The sequence below is a fragment of the Pleuronectes platessa genome, chromosome 2 (genome assembly GCF_947347685.1).
Source record: "Pleuronectes platessa chromosome 2, fPlePla1.1, whole genome shotgun sequence".
NCBI classification, from domain to species: Eukaryota; Metazoa; Chordata; class Actinopteri; order Pleuronectiformes; family Pleuronectidae; genus Pleuronectes; species Pleuronectes platessa.
This window is the reverse complement of record NC_070627.1, coordinates 28694873-28714217: the sequence shown is the minus strand read 5'-3', so window position 1 is coordinate 28714217 and position 19345 is coordinate 28694873. Positions and strand designations below refer to the sequence as shown.

Genomic DNA, 19345 nt, shown 5'->3' with positions numbered 1-19345 from the left:
AAAGCCTAACCTTGAGAGCTGCATCCTGGAGCATTACTTCTGATTTGCCCTGTAGTGAAGATTGAGCAGAAAACAAAGATGGACTCCTCGTCGGGGAATCGAACCCCGGTCTTCCGCGTGACAGGCGGAGATACTTGCCACTATACTAACGAGGACTGCTTCACTGCAAAACTCGGCCATTTCTCAAAAAAGGTGGCGCTGTTCTGACTTTTAGTACATTGTACTCTTCCTGTTTGGGGGATGATGACAAATCTTTTGCTGTACTGGCTTTCTTATCCAGTAAACTGGATTTTGAAAAGGACTGAGGACTTACATTGGCAACTTTGTGTTCGATCAATTTGCAATGGTTTCATATACGCTCAGAGTATCTGCAATTGGGATGAATGCTGAATCCAACTGGGCCTTAATAGCCTAAATGGCATGGGCTGAGCCAAGTCGTCCACTTGACCTTTATCGCAGGCAAAGTCCTCCAGCTTTGTCTTTGGGATCACAACGTATGACCTGGTCAGATGGGATATGTTGAAAAAAAAACTACAAAATGTGATACTTCTGCCAGGGGCTCTCAGCCCTTGTACTGGACTGCACGCTGGGTCCCTCTTGAGGACACTGCCTCATTTGTGGAACAGAACTTATCAAACTTAAGTTTCTTTCACATGGGGCTGCGAGTCCCTCTGGATCTGAAGAAAGCAAAGAACCATAGGCGATCATGATCTTCTGATCCACAACCAGTTCAGAATCTGTAATGCTGCTTTCATTTGGGAGGTTCTTTTCTTTGCTGGTGTCTCCTTTCAAACCCCTGGAATGAGCCTTGCCATCCCAAATTGTTCTCAATGTTGCCACCAGATCTGCAAAAACAATCACTGTGAAAAAAAGTCAAGTGTGATTTTCTTCATGGATCCTTGGAACAACACTATGAAACCCAGTATATCAAATGGAGACACAGAAGTTGGGTACCAAGTAGTTGGACTAAAGCATCATCCCAAAAAGATGTTTCTGCCCAGTTTCGAGCTGGGGACCTTTCGCGTGTGAAGCGAACGTGATAACCACTACACTACAGAAACTGACATTTCACCTGGCACTTCTGCTTGACCCACAAATACATGTTGGCTCCCATTTGTTTTTCTCATTAGAGTAGCCATATCCAAATGTTAGCAATTTGTTACATAGAGTACTTTGTGAAAACTAAAGTATAGCTTACTGTCCCAAATCTCTCACAAAAAGAAGCAACAAGCTACATAGCATGCCTTGGAATTCTGTTCAGCAAGCATTTCAGAATCTCAAATGCTGCTTCCGTTTGGGAGGTTCCTCTCTCTGCTCGTGTTTCCTTTCAAACCTCTGTGATGAGCCTTGCATGATCTTGGTTTGAGCTTGAGTGTGACAGACAGAGCAGTGACATACTGAGAATAATGTAGAGTTGGCCATCCCTAGTTTTTCTCAAATTTGCCACCGCATCTGCAAAATCACACTCAATGACAGAAATGGCGAACGGAGTGGCTATGAGTCACAAAAAAAATTTGTAAGAACATTTTGACCTCACATTGTTGGAAAATAGTTGAGACATAGGAAGTTGTTTCTGCCCAGTTTCGAGCTGGGGACTTTTCGCGTGTAAAGCGAACGTGATAACCACTACACTACAGAAACAGACATAGCATGATCCCCCTTTGCCCGACACTGGAAAATACACCATAACCACTGGGTCCCATAATTGTTTTTCTGAGAAGAGCCAAATCCAATTGATAAGAATTTGTTACAAGGAGTTCTTTGAGATTTCATAAGAGAGATTCAAAACTGGACTGAATCCAACTGGGCTCAATGTTACCTGTGACCAAGTGGCTCAACCACTGTTGAGGTACACGCCTTACGTGCAAGCAACCAGCAAATAACATCAGTTTAGACTCAATCTGATGGTGGAATATGTGACCCATTCTCAAAGAGAACAGGCAGGTTGTGTGTTGTTGTTATGAAGTTGTTGTCATCCGGTTACCACTGTATAGACATTAATAGTTGAAGGCAGTTGTTATGGGGGATGGGAGCAAAGCCTAACCTTGAGAGCTGCATCCTGGAGCATTACTTCTGATTTGCCCTGTAGTGAAGATTGAGCAGAAAACAAAGATGGACTCCTCGTCGGGGAATCGAACACCGGTCTTCCGCGTGACAGGCGGAGATACTTGCCACTATACTAACGAGGACTGCTTCACTGCAAAACTCGGCCATTTCTCAAAAAAGGTGGCGCTGTTCTGACTTTTAATACATTGTACTCTTCCTGTTTGGGGGATGATGACAAATCTTTTGCTGTACTGGCTTTCTTATCCAGTAAACTGGATTTTGAAAAGGACTGAGGACTTACATTGGCAACTTTGTGTTCGATCAATTTGCAATGGTTTCATATACGCTCAGAGTATCTGCAATTGGGATGAATGCTGAATCCAACTGGGCCTTAATAGCCTAAATGGCATGGGCTGAGCCAAGTCGTCCACTTGACCTTTATCGCAGGCAAAGTCCTCCAGCTTTGTCTTTGGGATCACAACGTATGACCTGGTCAGATGGGATATGTTGAAAAAAAAACTACAAAATGTGATACTTCTGCCAGGGGCTCTCAGCCCTTGTACTGGACTGCACGCTGGGTCCCTCTTGAGGACACTGCCTCATTTGTGGAACAGAACTTATCAAACTTAAGTTTCTTTCACATGGGGCTGCGAGTCCCTCTGGATCTGAAGAAAGCAAAGAACCATAGGCGATCATGATCTTCTGATCCACAACCAGTTCAGAATCTGTAATGCTGCTTTCATTTGGGAGGTTCTTTTCTTTGCTGGTGTCTCCTTTCAAACCCCTGGAATGAGCCTTGCCATCCCAAATTGTTCTCAATGTTGCCACCAGATCTGCAAAAACAATCACTGTGAAAAAAAGTCAAGTGTGATTTTCTTCATGGATCCTTGGAACAACACTATGAAACCCAGTATATCAAATGGAGACACAGAAGTTGGGTACCAAGTAGTTGGACTAAAGCATCATCCCAAAAAGATGTTTCTGCCAAGTTTCGAGCTGGGGACCTTTCGCGTGTGAAGCGAACGTGATAACCACTACACTACAGAAACTGACATTTCACCTGGCACTTCTGCTTGACCCACAAATACATGTTGGCTCCCATTTGTTTTTCTCATTAGAGTAGCCATATCCAAATGTTAGCAATTTGTTACATAGAGTACTTTGTGAAAACTAAAGTATAGCTTACTGTCCCAAATCTCTCACAAAAAGAAGCAACAAGCTACATAGCATGCCTTGGAATTCTGTTCAGCAAGCATTTCAGAATCTCAAATGCTGCTTCCGTTTGGGAGGTTCCTCTCTCTGCTCGTGTTTCCTTTCAAACCTCTGTGATGAGCCTTGCATGATCTTGGTTTGAGCTTGAGTGTGACAGACAGAGCATTGACATACTGAGAATAATGTAGAGTTGGCCATCCCTAGTTTTTCTCAAATTTGCCACCGCATCTGCAAAATCACACTCAATGACAGAAATGGCGAACGGAGTGGCTATGAGTCACAAAAAAAATTTGCAAGAACATTCTGACCTCACATTGTTGGAAAATAGTTGAGACATAGGAAGTTGTTTCTGCCCAGTTTCGAGCTGGGGACTTTTCGCGTGTAAAGCGAACGTGATAACCACTACACTACAGAAACAGACATAGCATGATCCCCCTTGGCCCGATACTGGACAATACACCATAACCACTGGGTCCCATAATTGTTTTTCTGAGAAGAGCCAAATCCAATTGATAAGAATTTGTTACAAGGAGTCCTTTGAGATTTCATAAGAGAGATTCAAAACTGGACTGAATTCAACTGGGCTCAATGTTACCTGTGACCAAGTGGCTCAACCACTGTTGAGGTACACGCCTTACGTGCAAGCAACCAGCAAATAACATCAGTTTAGACTCAATCTGATGGTGGGAATATGTGACCCATTCTCAAAGAGAACAGGCAGGTTGTGTGTTGTTGTTATCATCCGGTTACCACTGTATAGACATTAATAGTTGAAGGCAGTTGTTATGGGGGATGGGAGCAAAGCCTAACCTTGAGAGCTGCATCCTGGAGCATTACTTCTGATTTGCCCTGTAGTGAATATTGAGCAGAAAACAAAGATGGTCTCCTCGTCGGGGAATCGAACCCCGGTCTTCCGCGTGACAGGCGGAGATACTTGCCACTATACTAACGAGGACTGCTTCACTGCAAAACTCGGCCATTTCTCAAAAAAGATGGCGCTGTTCTGACTTTTAATACATTGTATTCTTCCTGTTTGGGGGATGATGACAAATCTTTTGCTGTACTGGCTTTCTTATCCAGTAAACTGGATTTTGAAAAGGACTGAGGACTTACATTGGCAACTTTGTGTTCGATCAATTTGCAATGGTTTCATATACGCTCAGAGTATCTGCAATTGGGATGAATGCTGAATCCAACTGGGCCTTAATAGCCTAAATGGCATGGGCTGAGCCAAGTCGTCCACTTGACCTTTATCGCAGGCAAAGTCCTCTAGCTTTGTCTTTGGGATCACAACATATGACCTGGTCAGATAGGATATGTTGAAAAAAGACCTACAAAATATGAGGCTTCTGCCAGGGGCTCTCCGCCCTTGTACTGGACTGCACTCTGGGTCCCTCTTGAGGACACTGCCTCATTTGTGGAACAGAACTTATCAAACTTAAGTTTCTTTCACATGGGGCTGCGAGTCCCTCTGGATCTGAAGAAAGCAAAGAACCATAGGCGATCATGATCTTCTGATCCACAACCAGTTCAGAATCTGTAATGCTGCTTTCATTTGGGAGGTTCTTTTCTTTGCTGGTGTCTCCTTTCAAACCCCTGGAATGAGCCTTGCCATCCCAAATTGTTCTCAATGTTGCCACCAGATCTGCAAAAACAATCACTGTGAAAAAAAGTCAAGTGTGATTTTCTTCATGGATCCTTGGAACAACACTCTATGAAACCAAGTATATCAAATGGAGACACAGAAGTTGGGTACCAAGTAGTTGGACTAAAGCATCATCCCAAAAAGATGTTTCTGCCCAGTTTCGAGCTGGGGACCTTTCGCGTGTGAAGCGAACGTGATAACCACTACACTACAGAAACTGACATTTCTCCTGGCACTTCTGCTTGACCCACAAATACATGTTGGCTCCCATTTGTTTTTCTCATTAGAGTAGCCATATCCAAATGTTAGCAATTTGTTACATAGAGTACTTTGTGAAAACTAAAGTATAGCTTACTGTCCCAAATCTCTCACAAAAAGAAGCAACAAGCTACATAGCATGCCTTGGAATTCTGTTCAGCAAGCATTTCAGAATCTCAAATGCTGCTTCCGTTTGGGAGGTTCCTCTCTCTGCTCGTGTTTCCTTTCAAACCTCTGTGATGAGCCTTGCATGATCTTGGTTTGAGCTTGAGTGTGACAGACAGAGCAGTGACATACTGAGAATAATGTAGAGTTGGCCATCCCTAGTTTTTCTCAAATTTGCCACCGCATCTGCAAAATCACACTCAATGACAGAAATGGCGAACGGAGTGGCTATGAGTCACAAAAAAAATTTGCAAGAACATTCTGACCTCACATTGTTGGAAAATAGTTGAGACATAGGAAGTTGTTTCTGCCCAGTTTCGAGCTGGGGACTTTTCGCGTGTAAAGCGAACGTGATAACCACTACATTACAGAAACAGACATAGCATGATCCCCCTTGGCCCGATACTGGAAAATACACCATAACCACTGGGTCCCATAATTGTTTTTCTGAGAAGAGCCAAATCCAATTGATAAGAATTTGTTACAAGGAGTCCTTTGAGATTTCATAAGAGAGATTCAAAACTGGACTGAATTCAACTGGGCTCAATGTTACCTGTGACCAAGTGGCTCAACCACTGTTGAGGTACACGCCTTACGTGCAAGCAACCAGCAAATAACATCAGTTTAGACTCAATCTGATGGTGGGAATATGTGACCCATTCTCAAAGAGAACAGGCAGGTTGTGTGTTGTTGTTATCATCCGGTTACCACTGTATAGACATTAATAGTTGAAGGCAGTTGTTATGGGGGATGGGAGCAAAGCCTAACCTTGAGAGCTGCATCCTGGAGCATTACTTCTGATTTGCCCTGTAGTGAATATTGAGCAGAAAACAAAGATGGTCTCCTCGTCGGGGAATCGAACCCCGGTCTTCCGCGTGACAGGCGGAGATACTTGCCACTATACTAACGAGGACTGCTTCACTGCAAAACTCGGCCATTTCTCAAAAAAGATGGCGCTGTTCTGACTTTTAATACATTGTATTCTTCCTGTTTGGGGGATGATGACAAATCTTTTGCTGTACTGGCTTTCTTATCCAGTAAACTGGATTTTGAAAAGGACTGAGGACTTACATTGGCAACTTTGTGTTCGATCAATTTGCAATGGTTTCATATACGCTCAGAGTATCTGCAATTGGGATGAATGCTGAATCCAACTGGGCCTTAATAGCCTAAATGGCATGGGCTGAGCCAAGTCGTCCACTTGACCTTTATCGCAGGCAAAGTCCTCTAGCTTTGTCTTTGGGATCACAACATATGACCTGGTCAGATAGGATATGTTGAAAAAAGACCTACAAAATATGAGGCTTCTGCCAGGGGCTCTCCGCCCTTGTACTGGACTGCACTCTGGGTCCCTCTTGAGGACACTGCCTCATTTGTGGAACAGAACTTATCAAACTTAAGTTTCTTTCACATGGGGCTGCGAGTCCCTCTGGATCTGAAGAAAGCAAAGAACCATAGGCGATCATGATCTTCTGATCCACAACCAGTTCAGAATCTGTAATGCTGCTTTCATTTGGGAGGTTCTTTTCTTTGCTGGTGTCTCCTTTCAAACCCCTGGAATGAGCCTTGCCATCCCAAATTGTTCTCAATGTTGCCACCAGATCTGCAAAAACAATCACTGTGAAAAAAAGTCAAGTGTGATTTTCTTCATGGATCCTTGGAACAACACTCTATGAAACCAAGTATATCAAATGGAGACACAGAAGTTGGGTACCAAGTAGTTGGACTAAAGCATCATCCCAAAAAGATGTTTCTGCCCAGTTTCGAGCTGGGGACCTTTCGCGTGTGAAGCGAACGTGATAACCACTACACTACAGAAACTGACATTTCTCCTGGCACTTCTGCTTGACCCACAAATACATGTTGGCTCCCATTTGTTTTTCTCATTAGAGTAGCCATATCCAAATGTTAGCAATTTGTTACATAGAGTACTTTGTGAAAACTAAAGTATAGCTTACTGTCCCAAATCTCTCACAAAAAGAAGCAACAAGCTACATAGCATGCCTTGGAATTCTGTTCAGCAAGCATTTCAGAATCTCAAATGCTGCTTCCGTTTGGGAGGTTCCTCTCTCTGCTCGTGTTTCCTTTCAAACCTCTGTGATGAGCCTTGCATGATCTTGGTTTGAGCTTGAGTGTGACAGACAGAGCAGTGACATACTGAGAATAATGTAGAGTTGGCCATCCCTAGTTTTTCTCAAATTTGCCACCGCATCTGCAAAATCACACTCAATGACAGAAATGGCGAACGGAGTGGCTATGAGTCACAAAAAAAATTTGTAAGAACATTTTGACCTCACATTGTTGGAAAATAGTTGAGACATAGGAAGTTGTTTCTGCCCAGTTTCGAGCTGGGGACTTTTCGCGTGTAAAGCGAACGTGATAACCACTACACTACAGAAACAGACATAGCATGATCCCCCTTGGCCCGACACTGGAAAATACACCATAACCACTGGGTCCCATAATTGTTTTTCTGAGAAGAGCCAAATCCAATTGATAAGAATTTGTTACAAGGAGTTCTTTGAGATTTCATAAGAGAGATTCAAAACTGGACTGAATCCAACTGGGCTCAATGTTACCTGTGACCAAGTGGCTCAACCACTGTTGAGGTACACGCCTTACGTGCAAGCAACCAGCAAATAACATCAGTTTAGACTCAATCTGATGGTGGGAATATGTGACCCATTCTCAAAGAGAACAGGCAGGTTGTGTGTTGTTGTTATGAAGTTGTTGTCATCCGGTTACCACTGTATAGACATTAATAGTTGAAGGCAGTTGTTATGGGGGATGGGAGCAAAGCCTAACCTTGAGAGCTGCATCCTGGAGCATTACTTCTGATTTGCCCTGTAGTGAAGATTGAGCAGAAAACAAAGATGGACTCCTCGTCGGGGAATCGAACCCCGGTCTTCCGCGTGACAGGCGGAGATACTTGCCACTATACTAACGAGGACTGCTTCACTGCAAAACTCGGCCATTTCTCAAAAAAGGTGGCGCTGTTCTGACTTTTAGTACATTGTACTCTTCCTGTTTGGGGGATGATGACAAATCTTTTGCTGTACTGGCTTTCTTATCCAGTAAACTGGATTTTGAAAAGGACTGAGGACTTACATTGGCAACTTTGTGTTCGATCAATTTGCAATGGTTTCATATACGCTCAGAGTATCTGCAATTGGGATGAATGCTGAATCCAACTGGGCCTTAATAGCCTAAATGGCATGGGCTGAGCCAAGTCGTCCACTTGACCTTTATCGCAGGCAAAGTCCTCCAGCTTTGTCTTTGGGATCACAACGTATGACCTGGTCAGATGGGATATGTTGAAAAAAAAACTACAAAATGTGATACTTCTGCCAGGGGCTCTCAGCCCTTGTACTGGACTGCACGCTGGGTCCCTCTTGAGGACACTGCCTCATTTGTGGAACAGAACTTATCAAACTTAAGTTTCTTTCACATGGGGCTGCGAGTCCCTCTGGATCTGAAGAAAGCAAAGAACCATAGGCGATCATGATCTTCTGATCCACAACCAGTTCAGAATCTGTAATGCTGCTTTCATTTGGGAGGTTCTTTTCTTTGCTGGTGTCTCCTTTCAAACCCCTGGAATGAGCCTTGCCATCCCAAATTGTTCTCAATGTTGCCACCAGATCTGCAAAAACAATCACTGTGAAAAAAAGTCAAGTGTGATTTTCTTCATGGATCCTTGGAACAACACTCTATGAAACCAAGTATATCAAATGGAGACACAGAAGTTGGGTACCAAGTAGTTGGACTAAAGCATCATCCCAAAAAGATGTTTCTGCCCAGTTTCGAGCTGGGGACCTTTCGCGTGTGAAGCGAATGTGATAACCACTACACTACAGAATCTGACATTTCACCTGGCACTTCTGCTTGACCCACAAATACATGTTGGCTCCCATTTGTTTTTCTCATTAGAGTAGCCATATCCAAATGTTAGCAATTTGTTACATAGAGTACTTTGTGAAAACTAAAGTATAGCTTACTGTCCCAAATCTCTCACAAAAAGAAGCAACAAGCTACATAGCATGCCTTGGAATTCTGTTCAGCAAGCATTTCAGAATCTCAAATGCTGCTTCCGTTTGGGAGGTTCCTCTCTCTGCTCGTGTTTCCTTTCAAACCTCTGTGATGAGCCTTGCATGATCTTGGTTTGAGCTTGAGTGTGACAGACAGAGCAGTGACATACTGAGAATAATGTAGAGTTGGCCATCCCTAGTTTTTCTCAAATTTGCCACCGCATCTGCAAAATCACACTCAATGACAGAAATGGCGAACGGAGTGGCTATGAGTCACAAAAAAAATTTGCAAGAACATTCTGACCTCACATTGTTGGAAAATAGTTGAGACATAGGAAGTTGTTTCTGCCCAGTTTCGAGCTGGGGACTTTTCGCGTGTAAAGCGAACGTGATAACCACTACATTACAGAAACAGACATAGCATGATCCCCCTTGGCCCGATACTGGAAAATACACCATAACCACTGGGTCCCATAATTGTTTTTCTGAGAAGAGCCAAATCCAATTGATAAGAATTTGTTACAAGGAGTCCTTTGAGATTTCATAAGAGAGATTCAAAACTGGACTGAATTCAACTGGGCTCAATGTTACCTGTGACCAAGTGGCTCAACCACTGTTGAGGTACACGCCTTACGTGCAAGCAACCAGCAAATAACATCAGTTTAGACTCAATCTGATGGTGGGAATATGTGACCCATTCTCAAAGAGAACAGGCAGGTTGTGTGTTGTTGTTATCATCCGGTTACCACTGTATAGACATTAATAGTTGAAGGCAGTTGTTATGGGGGATGGGAGCAAAGCCTAACCTTGAGAGCTGCATCCTGGAGCATTACTTCTGATTTGCCCTGTAGTGAATATTGAGCAGAAAACAAAGATGGTCTCCTCGTCGGGGAATCGAACCCCGGTCTTCCGCGTGACAGGCGGAGATACTTGCCACTATACTAACGAGGACTGCTTCACTGCAAAACTCGGCCATTTCTCAAAAAAGATGGCGCTGTTCTGACTTTTAATACATTGTATTCTTCCTGTTTGGGGGATGATGACAAATCTTTTGCTGTACTGGCTTTCTTATCCAGTAAACTGGATTTTGAAAAGGACTGAGGACTTACATTGGCAACTTTGTGTTCGATCAATTTGCAATGGTTTCATATACGCTCAGAGTATCTGCAATTGGGATGAATGCTGAATCCAACTGGGCCTTAATAGCCTAAATGGCATGGGCTGAGCCAAGTCGTCCACTTGACCTTTATCGCAGGCAAAGTCCTCTAGCTTTGTCTTTGGGATCACAACATATGACCTGGTCAGATAGGATATGTTGAAAAAAGACCTACAAAATATGAGGCTTCTGCCAGGGGCTCTCCGCCCTTGTACTGGACTGCACTCTGGGTCCCTCTTGAGGACACTGCCTCATTTGTGGAACAGAACTTATCAAACTTAAGTTTCTTTCACATGGGGCTGCGAGTCCCTCTGGATCTGAAGAAAGCAAAGAACCATAGGCGATCATGATCTTCTGATCCACAACCAGTTCAGAATCTGTAATGCTGCTTTCATTTGGGAGGTTCTTTTCTTTGCTGGTGTCTCCTTTCAAACCCCTGGAATGAGCCTTGCCATCCCAAATTGTTCTCAATGTTGCCACCAGATCTGCAAAAACAATCACTGTGAAAAAAAGTCAAGTGTGATTTTCTTCATGGATCCTTGGAACAACACTCTATGAAACCAAGTATATCAAATGGAGACACAGAAGTTGGGTACCAAGTAGTTGGACTAAAGCATCATCCCAAAAAGATGTTTCTGCCCAGTTTCGAGCTGGGGACCTTTCGCGTGTGAAGCGAACGTGATAACCACTACACTACAGAAACTGACATTTCACCTGGCACTTCTGCTTGACCCACAAATACATGTTGGCTCCCATTTGTTTTTCTCATTAGAGTAGCCATATCCAAATGTTAGCAATTTGTTACATAGAGTACTTTGTGAAAACTAAAGTATAGCTTACTGTCCCAAATCTCTCACAAAAAGAAGCAACAAGCTACATAGCATGCCTTGGAATTCTGTTCAGCAAGCATTTCAGAATCTCAAATGCTGCTTCCGTTTGGGAGGTTCCTCTCTCTGCTCGTGTTTCCTTTCAAACCTCTGTGATGAGCCTTGCATGATCTTGGTTTGAGCTTGAGTGTGACAGACAGAGCAGTGACATACTGAGAATAATGTAGAGTTGGCCATCCCTAGTTTTTCTCAAATTTGCCACCGCATCTGCAAAATCACACTCAATGACAGAAATGGCGAACGGAGTGGCTATGAGTCACAAAAAAAATTTGTAAGAACATTTTGACCTCACATTGTTGGAAAATAGTTGAGACATAGGAAGTTGTTTCTGCCCAGTTTCGAGCTGGGGACTTTTCGCGTGTAAAGCGAACGTGATAACCACTACACTACAGAAACAGACATAGCATGATCCCCCTTGGCCCGACACTGGAAAATACACCATAACCACTGGGTCCCATAATTGTTTTTCTGAGAAGAGCCAAATCCAATTGATAAGAATTTGTTACAAGGAGTTCTTTGAGATTTCATAAGAGAGATTCAAAACTGGACTGAATCCAACTGGGCTCAATGTTACCTGTGACCAAGTGGCTCAACCACTGTTGAGGTACACGCCTTACGTGCAAGCAACCAGCAAATAACATCAGTTTAGACTCAATCTGATGGTGGGAATATGTGACCCATTCTCAAAGAGAACAGGCAGGTTGTGTGTTGTTGTTATGAAGTTGTTGTCATCCGGTTACCACTGTATAGACATTAATAGTTGAAGGCAGTTGTTATGGGGGATGGGAGCAAAGCCTAACCTTGAGAGCTGCATCCTGGAGCATTACTTCTGATTTGCCCTGTAGTGAAGATTGAGCAGAAAACAAAGATGGACTCCTCGTCGGGGAATCGAACCCCGGTCTTCCGCGTGACAGGCGGAGATACTTGCCACTATACTAACGAGGACTGCTTCACTGCAAAACTCGGCCATTTCTCAAAAAAGGTGGCGCTGTTCTGACTTTTAGTACATTGTACTCTTCCTGTTTGGGGGATGATGACAAATCTTTTGCTGTACTGGCTTTCTTATCCAGTAAACTGGATTTTGAAAAGGACTGAGGACTTACATTGGCAACTTTGTGTTCGATCAATTTGCAATGGTTTCATATACGCTCAGAGTATCTGCAATTGGGATGAATGCTGAATCCAACTGGGCCTTAATAGCCTAAATGGCATGGGCTGAGCCAAGTCGTCCACTTGACCTTTATCGCAGGCAAAGTCCTCCAGCTTTGTCTTTGGGATCACAACGTATGACCTGGTCAGATGGGATATGTTGAAAAAAAAACTACAAAATGTGATACTTCTGCCAGGGGCTCTCAGCCCTTGTACTGGACTGCACGCTGGGTCCCTCTTGAGGACACTGCCTCATTTGTGGAACAGAACTTATCAAACTTAAGTTTCTTTCACATGGGGCTGCGAGTCCCTCTGGATCTGAAGAAAGCAAAGAACCATAGGCGATCATGATCTTCTGATCCACAACCAGTTCAGAATCTGTAATGCTGCTTTCATTTGGGAGGTTCTTTTCTTTGCTGGTGTCTCCTTTCAAACCCCTGGAATGAGCCTTGCCATCCCAAATTGTTCTCAATGTTGCCACCAGATCTGCAAAAACAATCACTGTGAAAAAAAGTCAAGTGTGATTTTCTTCATGGATCCTTGGAACAACACTCTATGAAACCAAGTATATCAAATGGAGACACAGAAGTTGGGTACCAAGTAGTTGGACTAAAGCATCATCCCAAAAAGATGTTTCTGCCCAGTTTCGAGCTGGGGACCTTTCGCGTGTGAAGCGAATGTGATAACCACTACACTACAGAATCTGACATTTCACCTGGCACTTCTGCTTGACCCACAAATACATGTTGGCTCCCATTTGTTTTTCTCATTAGAGTAGCCATATCCAAATGTTAGCAATTTGTTACATAGAGTACTTTGTGAAAACTAAAGTATAGCTTACTGTCCCAAATCTCTCACAAAAAGAAGCAACAAGCTACATAGCATGCCTTGGAATTCTGTTCAGCAAGCATTTCAGAATCTCAAATGCTGCTTCCGTTTGGGAGGTTCCTCTCTCTGCTCGTGTTTCCTTTCAAACCTCTGTGATGAGCCTTGCATGATCTTGGTTTGAGCTTGAGTGTGACAGACAGAGCAGTGACATACTGAGAATAATGTAGAGTTGGCCATCCCTAGTTTTTCTCAAATTTGCCACCGCATCTGCAAAATCACACTCAATGACAGAAATGGCGAACGGAGTGGCTATGAGTCACAAAAAAAATTTGCAAGAACATTCTGACCTCACATTGTTGGAAAATAGTTGAGACATAGGAAGTTGTTTCTGCCCAGTTTCGAGCTGGGGACTTTTCGCGTGTAAAGCGAACGTGATAACCACTACATTACAGAAACAGACATAGCATGATCCCCCTTGGCCCGATACTGGAAAATACACCATAACCACTGGGTCCCATAATTGTTTTTCTGAGAAGAGCCAAATCCAATTGATAAGAATTTGTTACAAGGAGTCCTTTGAGATTTCATAAGAGAGATTCAAAACTGGACTGAATTCAACTGGGCTCAATGTTACCTGTGACCAAGTGGCTCAACCACTGTTGAGGTACACGCCTTACGTGCAAGCAACCAGCAAATAACATCAGTTTAGACTCAATCTGATGGTGGGAATATGTGACCCATTCTCAAAGAGAACAGGCAGGTTGTGTGTTGTTGTTATCATCCGGTTACCACTGTATAGACATTAATAGTTGAAGGCAGTTGTTATGGGGGATGGGAGCAAAGCCTAACCTTGAGAGCTGCATCCTGGAGCATTACTTCTGATTTGCCCTGTAGTGAATATTGAGCAGAAAACAAAGATGGTCTCCTCGTCGGGGAATCGAACCCCGGTCTTCCGCGTGACAGGCGGAGATACTTGCCACTATACTAACGAGGACTGCTTCACTGCAAAACTCGGCCATTTCTCAAAAAAGATGGCGCTGTTCTGACTTTTAATACATTGTATTCTTCCTGTTTGGGGGATGATGACAAATCTTTTGCTGTACTGGCTTTCTTATCCAGTAAACTGGATTTTGAAAAGGACTGAGGACTTACATTGGCAACTTTGTGTTCGATCAATTTGCAATGGTTTCATATACGCTCAGAGTATCTGCAATTGGGATGAATGCTGAATCCAACTGGGCCTTAATAGCCTAAATGGCATGGGCTGAGCCAAGTCGTCCACTTGACCTTTATCGCAGGCAAAGTCCTCTAGCTTTGTCTTTGGGATCACAACGTATGACCTGGTCAGATGGGATATGTTGAAAAAAAAACTACAAAATGTGATACTTCTGCCAGGGGCTCTCAGCCCTTGTACTGGACTGCACGCTGGGTCCCTCTTGAGGACACTGCCTCATTTGTGGAACAGAACTTATCAAACTTAAGTTTCTTTCACATGGGGCTGCGAGTCCCTCTGGATCTGAAGAAAGCAAAGAACCATAGGCGATCATGATCTTCTGATCCACAACCAGTTCAGAATCTGTAATGCTGCTTTCATTTGGGAGGTTCTTTTCTTTGCTGGTGTCTCCTTTCAAACCCCTGGAATGAGCCTTGCCATCCCAAATTGTTCTCAATGTTGCCACCAGATCTGCAAAAACAATCACTGTGAAAAAAAGTCAAGTGTGATTTTCTTCATGGATCCTTGGAACAACACTATGAAACCCAGTATATCAAATGGAGACACAGAAGTTGGGTACCAAGTAGTTGGACTAAAGCATCATCCCAAAAAGATGTTTCTGCCCAGTTTCGAGCTGGGGACCTTTCGCGTGTGAAGCGAACGTGATAACCACTACACTACAGAAACTGACATTTCACCGGGCACTTCTGCTTGACCCACAAATACATGTTGGCTCCCATTTGTTTTTCTCATTAGAGTAGCCATATCCAAATGTTAGCAATTTGTTACATAGAGTACTTTGTGAAAACTAAAGTATAGCTTACTGTCCCAAATCTCTCACAAAAAGAAGCAACAAGCTACATAGCATGCCTTGGAATTCTGTTCAGCAAGCATTTCAGAATCTCAAATGCTGCTTCCGTTTGGGAGGTTCCTCTCTCTGCTCGTGTTTCCTTTCAAACCTCTGTGATGAGCCTTGCATGATCTTGGTTTGAGCTTGAGTGTGACAGACAGAGCAGTGACATACTGAGAATAATGTAGAGTTGGCCATCCCTAGTTTTTCTCAAATTTGCCACCGCATCTGCAAAATCACACTCAATGACAGAAATGGCGAACGGAGTGGCTATGAGTCACAAAAAAAATTTGCAAGAACATTCTGACCTCACATTGTTGGAAAATAGTTGAGACATAGGAAGTTGTTTCTGCCCAGTTTCGAGCTGGGGACTTTTCGCGTGTAAAGCGAACGTGATAACCACTACATTACAGAAACAGACATAGCATGATCCCCCTTGGCCCGATACTGGAAAATACACCATAACCACTGGGTCCCATAATTGTTTTTCTGAGAAGAGCCAAATCCAATTGATAAGAATTTGTTACAAGGAGTCCTTTGAGATTTCATAAGAGAGATTCAAAACTGGACTGAATTCAACTGGGCTCAATGTTACCTGTGACCAAGTGGCTCAACCACTGTTGAGGTACACGCCTTACGTGCAAGCAACCAGCAAATAACATCAGTTTAGACTCAATCTGATGGTGGGAATATGTGACCCATTCTCAAAGAGAACAGGCAGGTTGTGTGTTGTTGTTATCATCCGGTTACCACTGTATAGACATTAATAGTTGAAGGCAGTTGTTATGGGGGATGGGAGCAAAGCCTAACCTTGAGAGCTGCATCCTGGAGCATTACTTCTGATTTGCCCTGTAGTGAATATTGAGCAGAAAACAAAGATGGTCTCCTCGTCGGGGAATCGAACCCCGGTCTTCCGCGTGACAGGCGGAGATACTTGCCACTATACTAACGAGGACTGCTTCACTGCAAAACTCGGCCATTTCTCAAAAAAGATGGCGCTGTTCTGACTTTTAATACATTGTATTCTTCCTGTTTGGGGGATGATGACAAATCTTTTGCTGTACTGGCTTTCTTATCCAGTAAACTGGATTTTGAAAAGGACTGAGGACTTACATTGGCAACTTTGTGTTCGATCAATTTGCAATGGTTTCATATACGCTCAGAGTATCTGCAATTGGGATGAATGCTGAATCCAACTGGGCCTTAATAGCCTAAATGGCATGGGCTGAGCCAAGTCGTCCACTTGACCTTTATCGCAGGCAAAGTCCTCTAGCTTTGTCTTTGGGATCACAACATATGACCTGGTCAGATAGGATATGTTGAAAAAAGACCTACAAAATATGAGGCTTCTGCCAGGGGCTCTCCGCCCTTGTACTGGACTGCACTCTGGGTCCCTCTTGAGGACACTGCCTCATTTGTGGAACAGAACTTATCAAACTTAAGTTTCTTTCACATGGGGCTGCGAGTCCCTCTGGATCTGAAGAAAGCAAAGAACCATAGGCGATCATGATCTTCTGATCCACAACCAGTTCAGAATCTGTAATGCTGCTTTCATTTGGGAGGTTCTTTTCTTTGCTGGTGTCTCCTTTCAAACCCCTGGAATGAGCCTTGCCATCCCAAATTGTTCTCAATGTTGCCACCAGATCTGCAAAAACAATCACTGTGAAAAAAAGTCAAGTGTGATTTTCTTCATGGATCCTTGGAACAACACTCTATGAAACCAAGTATATCAAATGGAGACACAGAAGTTGGGTACCAAGTAGTTGGACTAAAGCATCATCCCAAAAAGATGTTTCTGCCCAGTTTCGAGCTGGGGACCTTTCGCGTGTGAAGCGAACGTGATAACCACTACACTACAGAAACTGACATTTCACCTGGCACTTCTGCTTGACCCACAAATACATGTTGGCTCCCATTTGTTTTTCTCATTAGAGTAGCCATATCCAAATGTTAGCAATTTGTTACATAGAGTACTTTGTGAAAACTAAAGTATAGCTTACTGTCCCAAATCTCTCACAAAAAGAAGCAACAAGCTACATAGCATGCCTTGGAATTCTGTTCAGCAAGCATTTCAGAATCTCAAATGCTGCTTCCGTTTGGGAGGTTCCTCTCTCTGCTCGTGTTTCCTTTCAAACCTCTGTGATGAGCCTTGCATGATCTTGGTTTGAGCTTGAGTGTGACAGACAGAGCAGTGACATACTGAGAATAATGTAGAGTTGGCCATCCCTAGTTTTTCTCAAATTTGCCACCGCATCTGCAAAATCACACTCAATGACAGAAATGGCGAACGGAGTGGCTATGAGTCACAAAAAAAATTTGTAAGAACATTTTGACCTCACATTGTTGGAAAATAGTTGAGACATAGGAAGTTGTTTCTGCCCAGTTTCGAGCTGGGGACTTTTCGCGTGTAAAGCGAACGTGATAACCACTACACTACAGAAACAGACATAGCATGATCCCCCTTGGCCCGACACTGGAAAATACACCATAACCACTGGGTCCCATAATTGTTTTTCTGAGAAGAGCCAAATCCAATTGATAAGAATTTGTTACAAGGAGTTCTTTGAGATTTCATAAGAGAGATTCAAAACTGGACTGAATCCAACTGGGCTCAATGTTACCTGTGACCAAGTGGCTCAACCACTGTTGAGGTACACGCCTTACGTGCAAGCAACCAGCAAATAACATCAGTTTAGACTCAATCTGATGGTGGGAATATGTGACCCATTCTCAAAGAGAACAGGCAGGTTGTGTGTTGTTGTTATGAAGTTGTTGTCATCCGGTTACCACTGTATAGACATTAATAGTTGAAGGCAGTTGTTATGGGGGATGGGAGCAAAGCCTAACCTTGAGAGCTGCATCCTGGAGCATTACTTCTGATTTGCCCTGTAGTGAAGATTGAGCAGAAAACAAAGATGGACTCCTCGTCGGGGAATCGAACCCCGGTCTTCCGCGTGACAGGCGGAGATACTTGCCACTATACTAACGAGGACTGCTTCACTGCAAAACTCGGCCATTTCTCAAAAAAGGTGGCGCTGTTCTGACTTTTAGTACATTGTACTCTTCCTGTTTGGGGGATGATGACAAATCTTTTGCTGTACTGGCTTTCTTATCCAGTAAACTGGATTTTGAAAAGGACTGAGGACTTACATTGGCAACTTTGTGTTCGATCAATTTGCAATGGTTTCATATACGCTCAGAGTATCTGCAATTGGGATGAATGCTGAATCCAACTGGGCCTTAATAGCCTAAATGGCATGGGCTGAGCCAAGTCGTCCACTTGACCTTTATCGCAGGCAAAGTCCTCCAGCTTTGTCTTTGGGATCACAACGTATGACCTGGTCAGATGGGATATGTTGAAAAAAAAACTACAAAATGTGATACTTCTGCCAGGGGCTCTCAGCCCTTGTACTGGACTGCACGCTGGGTCCCTCTTGAGGACACTGCCTCATTTGTGGAACAGAACTTATCAAACTTAAGTTTCTTTCACATGGGGCTGCGAGTCCCTCTGGATCTGAAGAAAGCAAAGAACCATAGGCGATCATGATCTTCTGATCCACAACCAGTTCAGAATCTGTAATGCTGCTTTCATTTGGGAGGTTCTTTTCTTTGCTGGTGTCTCCTTTCAAACCCCTGGAATGAGCCTTGCCATCCCAAATTGTTCTCAATGTTGCCACCAGATCTGCAAAAACAATCACTGTGAAAAAAAGTCAAGTGTGATTTTCTTCATGGATCCTTGGAACAACACTCTATGAAACCAAGTATATCAAATGGAGACACAGAAGTTGGGTACCAAGTAGTTGGACTAAAGCATCATCCCAAAAAGATGTTTCTGCCCAGTTTCGAGCTGGGGACCTTTCGCGTGTGAAGCGAATGTGATAACCACTACACTACAGAATCTGACATTTCAC

General features: G+C 43.5%; 24 non-coding genes across 24 annotated transcripts; all 24 read right to left on the bottom strand.

Moving 5' to 3' along the window:
* Nucleotides 1–83: 83 nt before the first annotated feature.
* Nucleotides 84–155, bottom strand: trnad-guc (transfer RNA aspartic acid (anticodon GUC)). The gene has a single exon. It is a non-coding gene; the product is annotated as a tRNA-Asp (tRNA).
* An 833-nt stretch (nucleotides 156–988) lies between these two features.
* On the bottom strand, nucleotides 989–1061 carry trnav-cac (transfer RNA valine (anticodon CAC)). The gene has a single exon. It is a non-coding gene; the product is annotated as a tRNA-Val (tRNA).
* A 507-nt stretch (nucleotides 1062–1568) lies between these two features.
* trnav-uac (transfer RNA valine (anticodon UAC)) lies at nucleotides 1569–1641 on the bottom strand. The gene has a single exon. It is a non-coding gene; the product is annotated as a tRNA-Val (tRNA).
* Nucleotides 1642–3022: 1381 nt separating this feature from the next.
* trnav-cac (transfer RNA valine (anticodon CAC)) lies at nucleotides 3023–3095 on the bottom strand. Its single transcript has one exon. It is a non-coding gene; the product is annotated as a tRNA-Val (tRNA).
* Nucleotides 3096–3602: 507 nt separating this feature from the next.
* On the bottom strand, nucleotides 3603–3675 carry trnav-uac (transfer RNA valine (anticodon UAC)). The gene has a single exon. It is a non-coding gene; the product is annotated as a tRNA-Val (tRNA).
* A 466-nt stretch (nucleotides 3676–4141) lies between these two features.
* On the bottom strand, nucleotides 4142–4213 carry trnad-guc (transfer RNA aspartic acid (anticodon GUC)). The gene has a single exon. It is a non-coding gene; the product is annotated as a tRNA-Asp (tRNA).
* Nucleotides 4214–5048: 835 nt separating this feature from the next.
* On the bottom strand, nucleotides 5049–5121 carry trnav-cac (transfer RNA valine (anticodon CAC)). Its single transcript has one exon. It is a non-coding gene; the product is annotated as a tRNA-Val (tRNA).
* A 1046-nt stretch (nucleotides 5122–6167) lies between these two features.
* trnad-guc (transfer RNA aspartic acid (anticodon GUC)) lies at nucleotides 6168–6239 on the bottom strand. The gene has a single exon. It is a non-coding gene; the product is annotated as a tRNA-Asp (tRNA).
* An 835-nt stretch (nucleotides 6240–7074) lies between these two features.
* Nucleotides 7075–7147, bottom strand: trnav-cac (transfer RNA valine (anticodon CAC)). Its single transcript has one exon. It is a non-coding gene; the product is annotated as a tRNA-Val (tRNA).
* Nucleotides 7148–7654: 507 nt separating this feature from the next.
* trnav-uac (transfer RNA valine (anticodon UAC)) lies at nucleotides 7655–7727 on the bottom strand. The gene has a single exon. It is a non-coding gene; the product is annotated as a tRNA-Val (tRNA).
* A 477-nt stretch (nucleotides 7728–8204) lies between these two features.
* Nucleotides 8205–8276, bottom strand: trnad-guc (transfer RNA aspartic acid (anticodon GUC)). The gene has a single exon. It is a non-coding gene; the product is annotated as a tRNA-Asp (tRNA).
* An 835-nt stretch (nucleotides 8277–9111) lies between these two features.
* On the bottom strand, nucleotides 9112–9184 carry trnav-cac (transfer RNA valine (anticodon CAC)). Its single transcript has one exon. It is a non-coding gene; the product is annotated as a tRNA-Val (tRNA).
* A 1046-nt stretch (nucleotides 9185–10230) lies between these two features.
* trnad-guc (transfer RNA aspartic acid (anticodon GUC)) lies at nucleotides 10231–10302 on the bottom strand. Its single transcript has one exon. It is a non-coding gene; the product is annotated as a tRNA-Asp (tRNA).
* An 835-nt stretch (nucleotides 10303–11137) lies between these two features.
* trnav-cac (transfer RNA valine (anticodon CAC)) lies at nucleotides 11138–11210 on the bottom strand. The gene has a single exon. It is a non-coding gene; the product is annotated as a tRNA-Val (tRNA).
* A 507-nt stretch (nucleotides 11211–11717) lies between these two features.
* On the bottom strand, nucleotides 11718–11790 carry trnav-uac (transfer RNA valine (anticodon UAC)). Its single transcript has one exon. It is a non-coding gene; the product is annotated as a tRNA-Val (tRNA).
* Nucleotides 11791–12267: 477 nt separating this feature from the next.
* On the bottom strand, nucleotides 12268–12339 carry trnad-guc (transfer RNA aspartic acid (anticodon GUC)). Its single transcript has one exon. It is a non-coding gene; the product is annotated as a tRNA-Asp (tRNA).
* Nucleotides 12340–13174: 835 nt separating this feature from the next.
* Nucleotides 13175–13247, bottom strand: trnav-cac (transfer RNA valine (anticodon CAC)). Its single transcript has one exon. It is a non-coding gene; the product is annotated as a tRNA-Val (tRNA).
* A 1046-nt stretch (nucleotides 13248–14293) lies between these two features.
* On the bottom strand, nucleotides 14294–14365 carry trnad-guc (transfer RNA aspartic acid (anticodon GUC)). Its single transcript has one exon. It is a non-coding gene; the product is annotated as a tRNA-Asp (tRNA).
* An 833-nt stretch (nucleotides 14366–15198) lies between these two features.
* trnav-cac (transfer RNA valine (anticodon CAC)) lies at nucleotides 15199–15271 on the bottom strand. The gene has a single exon. It is a non-coding gene; the product is annotated as a tRNA-Val (tRNA).
* Nucleotides 15272–16317: 1046 nt separating this feature from the next.
* Nucleotides 16318–16389, bottom strand: trnad-guc (transfer RNA aspartic acid (anticodon GUC)). The gene has a single exon. It is a non-coding gene; the product is annotated as a tRNA-Asp (tRNA).
* An 835-nt stretch (nucleotides 16390–17224) lies between these two features.
* On the bottom strand, nucleotides 17225–17297 carry trnav-cac (transfer RNA valine (anticodon CAC)). The gene has a single exon. It is a non-coding gene; the product is annotated as a tRNA-Val (tRNA).
* Nucleotides 17298–17804: 507 nt separating this feature from the next.
* Nucleotides 17805–17877, bottom strand: trnav-uac (transfer RNA valine (anticodon UAC)). The gene has a single exon. It is a non-coding gene; the product is annotated as a tRNA-Val (tRNA).
* Nucleotides 17878–18354: 477 nt separating this feature from the next.
* Nucleotides 18355–18426, bottom strand: trnad-guc (transfer RNA aspartic acid (anticodon GUC)). Its single transcript has one exon. It is a non-coding gene; the product is annotated as a tRNA-Asp (tRNA).
* Nucleotides 18427–19261: 835 nt separating this feature from the next.
* Nucleotides 19262–19334, bottom strand: trnav-cac (transfer RNA valine (anticodon CAC)). The gene has a single exon. It is a non-coding gene; the product is annotated as a tRNA-Val (tRNA).
* Between the last annotated feature and the right edge of the window lie 11 nt (nucleotides 19335–19345).